The 6,639-nt window shown below is 35.6% G+C and overlaps 1 non-coding gene across 1 annotated transcript; it reads left to right on the forward strand.

Annotated features, from left to right (window-relative positions):
- Positions 1-855: 855 nt before the first annotated feature.
- Positions 856-962, forward strand: LOC124894805. The gene has a single exon (XR_007051372.1). It is a non-coding gene; the product is annotated as a small nucleolar RNA R71 (small nucleolar RNA).
- Positions 963-6,639: the final 5,677 nt, after the last annotated feature.

A 6,639-nucleotide genomic window follows, 5' to 3' on the forward strand; every position in this document is an offset into this window, starting at 1 on the left:
TCTCTCGAATTGTCATTAGTAACTATGGGATTTTCCTATTCCTAAATCATCTTCTTAGTTTATAGCCCTCTCATTTTTGTAACAGCATTTACCTGCATAGGCTTTGCCTCTGTGTCGCTAGGTAATGCTCTTTGTGTCCTTGTATTCTATGATCCTACAATTTGACCCAACTGTAACTATAGATTTCTTGTAAGCAATTATTGACTCTTTAGCTCAGCTGCAAACTGTGCTTGTTGAGCCATCAACTGCTTTATCAACTCTTCCATATTGCTAGTCTGAGTGGTCGCCTGATAGTTCTGAGCCAGCTGTGGATTTGGTTACACTAGTCCCTTATACTGATTTTCATTTTGTACCTAATTTCCACCCCATGAGAAATTAGGATGGTTCCTCCAATTAGGATTATACGTGTTGCCAAAATTATGTTGACCCTGACAATTTGTATTCCCCACATAGTTGAGTAAATCTGGATTAACAGAACATGCATTTGTTGTGTGCTCACCACTTTCACAAGCTTCACACCTAGAATTTACCTGTTGAACTGGATTTGCTGTGGCTACTGGTTGTGTCACACCCAACTCTAGGTTGTTCAGCTGAGTAGTCATATGATTTTGCATTGCTACAATCTGTGCCTATAATGTAGTGAACTGATCTACCTCCAACACCCCTGCAACCTTCTTGGGGATGCTCCTTAAGTCTGCATACCAATTAGGATTCCCTTATGAAATTTGATTCAATAGTGTATACAATTCTTCATAAGTTTTCTCCAAAGCTTGACCTCCTGCTGCTGAATCCAAGAGAATCTTTGTATTAGACTCAAGGCCTTCTATAAATGTGTGAACCAAGACATCATTTGATTGATGGTGATGAGGACAATTTTTGAGCATGCCTTTAAATCTCTCCCAAGCTTGGTAGAGATTTTCTCCATCTTTTTGTCTGAAACTCAAGATCTCACTTCTCAAACGTGTAGTCTTCTACGATGGGAAGAATCAAATAAGGAACTTTCGAGTGCAATCTTCCCATGAAGTGATAGATAGTGGTGGTTCAGTATGTAACCACCTCTTTGCTTCCCTCATTAGAGAAAAAGAGAAGAGTGTCAATCTGACATAATCAATATTCACACCTTCAGGAATGTATGTATCACTTATTTCCAGGAAAGTCTGTATGTGCTGCTGCAGGGTCTTTATGTGAAAGACCATAGTATTGCCCTGCTGAATTCAATAGTTGTACCATATTCTTCCCTCCTGGCTTGGGCTTCCAAATGCTGTTAGTCACATGATTCATAAGTGGGATTGCCACCTTACGAACATGTCTTACGGCTGGTTGAGAAGGAACAACTGAAATAGCCGGAGCTGGAATATATTTGGTATTTGGATCAACAGGAGCATTAGGATTAAGTACATTAGGATCTCGTATTTTAGCCATTTGACCCTGTTGAGTAAAATACTGAGCTCTTCACCTTTGATAAAAAATCAATCCGGTTCTGCAAAAGGCTCTACCAACTCTTTATCTCTAGCCAGTCCAGTATTTAGCTAAGCCTAAAAAATTTCAGCCGCTAAGATCAAGTTGTTAACACTTAAATTTATTATCAAAAATTAAGTAATTTACTAATTAAACTAAATCCCCAATAACGGTGCCAAAAACTTGTTGTGTCTCAAATGCACACGCAAGTGCACGTGATTGTACAAGTAGTATAGAGACTTAGACAGTCAGATATTGTTCCCACGAGGACTACACAGCTAGAAATTTACCCAACTTTTAGTTTTAGACAACTAGGTATTAAGTCTTGTAACCTATCAAGATGATTGTAGATTTGATAGTAAGAATGTAAATTAATAAACAAAAATTAACAAGTTGTGACTAGAGCAAAGCAAGCAACGGTTGTAATCAATTATGATGAGGATTCCAGGGTTGAGACATTTCGAACAATCATACATAACTCTATTCTTATCACTATCTAATTGGTTATCAGGTTGTTGATTCGCAAGGTTTATATCACGATTTTGGTCTCCCAGCCTCAAATTTTCTATCTATTGAATATTGTAGTTACAACTCCCACAGAGATACAACAATTCTTCTAGATTCATAAAGTTATCTTCTTGCACTTGAACCAAACAAGGCTTCTAGGTATATCCCTATCCGAGATGCTAATTCAAACCCCTTATTTTATAAAAGGATAAGAACCTTGCTCCTTAATTTCTTTGTTCTATCCTTTGATTATCCTCCCAGATGCACATAGAAATATAGATTTACTTTAATGGTGGTCACTCATCAAAATAGTAACACTAATAAAAAAAGTCTAAAACCGACCACAAAAACCTTCCACATGTGAAAGGTTTTTATAAAAAACCAACCACAAAAGCGACCAAAATCTGTGGTTGGTAAAGTTGTGGTAGTTTTTCCAAAATTGACCACAAGTGGTTGGTTTTTTTAAAATATATATACATATTTAAAATCTATTATTATTTTATTAAAGTTAGAAAAAATTATTTTAGAGGAAAAAACCTACCACATGTGGAAGGTTTTTTATTAAATTAATTAATTTAATAAACAACCGACCACAAGTGAAAGGTTTTTTATTAAACTAATTAATTAATTTATTAAAAATCCAACCACTTGTGGAAGGTTTTTTATTAAATTAATTTATTAATTTATTAAAAAACCTACCACTTGTGGTAGGTTTTCTGCAAAAAAAAAAATATTTGCAAAACTGACCACTTGTGGTCGATTTTTCTGGGTATTTTTTTAAAAAAATAAAATTCTGAACCCAAAGACAGCATATGCAACAACAACAATACATAAATGCTTTCAAAAGTGTATAGGACATACAAAATGTCCAACAAAATATGAAATACTACAACAATAGTTTCAAAGTACAACACATACAAAAATAAAAAAACTAAGAGTCATTATCATCTAATTCGACATCGTCTTCTATATCATCATCCGTGCTGAAATCATTCAGGGGGTCAAGACCCTTTGCATCCCGAACTGCATCACCAGGACATAGAGGAATATTCCCCGCAATCTGAATGAAACAACTCATCTGTTGCTGCAGCTTCTTGAATTGTGATGTTGTTGCCTTCTCCATCTTTTTCTGTCTCTCTCTCTATTCAGCAAGCTCTTGAGTGAGTTGAGAAATTGTATTTTGTAGGCTTTCAATCTTTTCTCTATCAACTGAAGAGCTAGAGTAAGAAGGGCCGGACGAACACCTAACATTATCGCCAAAAACGTTTTAGTGGTATCCAACCAAATGGCCTTTATTTGCAGGACCCACAACTTTTTTCCACAACTCCTCTCTACATTTTGGGGTATTAGGTCACCCTAAATTTCAGGAGAAAGACTACTATGATACGCACCGAGAAGATGCATATATTCGTCCTATATTCAAAGAAAGTTAATACTAAGAGTCAAAAAATACTAAAATGATTATAATTGAATAATATCAACTTTAAGAAAAAAAGTCATAAATTCAGAATTTGTTACTTACATGGACAGCTTTTGCACGAGCTTCAACCCAAACATCTTTATCAGTCGGGTTCTTTTTTTTATCACATGAGTCTCCTCGTATAACTCATAATGTGGTATTTTCCTACCCTTTTCTTTTTCCTGCATATGAAAAAATTATCAATGTTCAAATAATTAAAAATTTAAATATATAGAAACAAACAATTAAAAATGTAAATGTTACATACCATTATTTCCATCACAGCAAGAGTACTTCTGACACCCGCAGTATGTAGGGAGCCACCCTTGGATGATGCCCGGGCTTTCTTTCCTTTTTCACTCAACAATTTGTATTCTTCTCTATTCCAATAGAGAAGATACAGTTGCCATGCAGATTCGGGAATCCACTTAGGTCTTACCGATTTCTTTCGGGCATATTCCAAGAGATTGTTAAATCTAGCTCTACATCTAATGAAAAAGTTCTTCTTTATATGAAATATATTTGCATCATCCCACCAGTAAAATTTCTACAAAAAAAAATATAATATTCAATCTTTAGTTATAACAAAATGTATATAAGTAGTCGATAAGTTAAATTCTTACCTTAAATTCTTCAAACATTCTATCCCTGTCAAGTTCTGGAACCTTTTGCCAGCTGGTCCAGTAGCCGTTGAAGTGGCGAGTAATGCATGTTCGCGCCTTTTTTCCAGCTCCACCATCCGGCCTAAACCTACAACAGAACATCAAACATTAATTTCATAGAGCATAATAATATAGTAATGAAAAAATGAGTAACGTTATTATATTTAGAAATCTTACCCTTTCCCAACTGGAACAAGATAAATCCTCCCAGAATCATCTTTGTCTCCTGGCTACGTAATAAGTGATGGTGGATGCACTGGCGTGGGTGGATTTGAAGCACCAAATAGAGTTCCTCCAAGCCAAAGATTCGACAACCCAATAGATCCCGCAGAATCACTGTGTGAAGCTGCGTGACTGCTGTAGAAGGGTATCGATGATGGTACATGTCTGGAGGGGCCAGCTTTTGTATGATAGTATTGTGCTGGAGATGGCACAGTCATAGGAGCAGAATGAGTGGGTGAAAACCCATGTAGTGGCCCCTCATGCATAGGAGTAGGTATCGAATCCTCTGACAACCTAGAATGTGAGGGTCGTACTGGCGCGTTAGCAAATCGACCCTCAGATATATGAATACCTTGTGGCCGTCTGTAAGGCGGAGGTTGTCGATTCTTTTTTGATTTTGTAGCATCAACTTTTCCCTTACCTCTGTCATCTCTGTCTGACATCTAAATTATGTTAAGTTAACAAGTAGTTAGTTCCTAAAAAATGAATGTATACGAAAAGATTCCAAGTATATAATTTCAAGTTACTAATTCACATTTCAAATTGCTCCAATAACACGATATATAGACAAAAATATTGTTATTACTATATAAATTATGGAAAAGTGGAAACAGCAAAGTAAAACAGTATATTACGTATCAATCTTAAACAAGAAGCATAAAGGTAAATATATAATACAAAGCATATCGACATCAACACATAATAAATACAACCTACACAACTAATCTTCATCTTCTGAAGACTCTCCACTAAACCATTCACCCTCTTCGGAGGTTTCCTCATCTCCTACTCACTCAGCCTCTTCTTCCGCATTATTAACTTCTTTAAATATATTTTTTGGGTGATTCAAACCATCCACCAATTCAATGTCTACTAGCTGGTGATTAATCTAAATTTCATTTTGGTACGCAGTCTCCAGCACATTCTCAACTTCCACCCGGCCTATAGGCTTTATTTTGATTACAGCCCACCAATTAGACTTGTCATTGCACAACGGATAAGGAGCATAATACACTTATTTAGCATTTTGTGCTTCAACAAATGGATCGTAAATAGGATATGAGTTATTGTGCTTCACTTCAATGATGTTATGCTCCCTATGTACTCTTGTGCCTCTTATGCTTGGATCAAACCACTTATATCGAAAGAGGATAATTTTTTTTATTGGAAAACCAGCGTACTCCAGTTCTAAGATCTCGTGTATGATGCCAAAGTAATCAACATCATCATCATCTTTAACCCAAACACCAGTATTGTTTGTTTTCCTTGAACTGGAGTGTTGTTTGGTGGAAAATTTAAAGCCATTTACTTTGTATTGGGACATTGCATTAACTTCAACTAGACCCAAAGAAATATCTCTCAAGAGCTGATCGTATGCGGCTGCATTTGGTGAATGGTGTACCTAAAAATATTATACACACATATATATATATATATTAGTTGAGGAATGTGTAAATATTTAAAATTTATAGAAATATTACACTTACGAACCTCATTTTTAAACCATGTTGCAAAGGATGCATACACTTGATTTTCAAGGAATTGAATCTTAAATAAATTGAACATGCAACATGGGAAACACAATTAGTTTCTTTAAGGGAATATGTAAACAAATAAGATATGTTAAAATTTTAATCTCCTTACTTCAGAAAAGGGCTCAATTTTTGGGCAATTCAGCACGACATACAATGTTGCTGATTTACGCTCCATAGGAGTGAGCCAGCGAGGTATGATCTTTTTAGCCTTACAACCAGATTGATTGAAAATTGATATTGGTTGCAAATGAGGTGCATTCACATCGTCCTGATGATGATTCGGTCGGTTTCTTGAACAAGCAAATTCATCACGAAAGTAGTACGAACAAAATTGAGAAGTTTCTCTTGCAAGATATGCCTCAACTATAGAGCCTTCAACCCTATGTTTATTTTTGGGACCCCTGTTTAATTTTTCAATTGCCCTGTACAATCTTAAGGTTAGATGTGTACTATATTTAAAAAACATATGTATGAATTTAAATATATTGCAAATGCTTACCGTTCGAATGGATACATCCACCTAGTTTGAATTGGACCGCCTAGCCGAGCTTCGTGCACAAGGTAAATGGGAAGATGTTCCATCACATCAAAGAACGTTGGCGGGAAAATCTTCTCCAGTTTGTTGGTAATAACAACAATATTGCTTTCCATTCGCGCTAGATTTTCTTCTTTTAATGTGGTGGCACATAAGTCCTTGAAGAACAAACTAATCTCTGCTACTAGTTTTCATATGTTTTCAGGTAAACTATTAAAAGAAATTAGAAGTAATTGTTCCATGAAAACATGACAATCATGG

The sequence above is a fragment of the Capsicum annuum genome, unplaced genomic scaffold (assembly GCF_002878395.1).
Source record: "Capsicum annuum cultivar UCD-10X-F1 unplaced genomic scaffold, UCD10Xv1.1 ctg77529, whole genome shotgun sequence".
Classification (NCBI taxonomy): domain Eukaryota; kingdom Viridiplantae; phylum Streptophyta; class Magnoliopsida; order Solanales; family Solanaceae; genus Capsicum; species Capsicum annuum.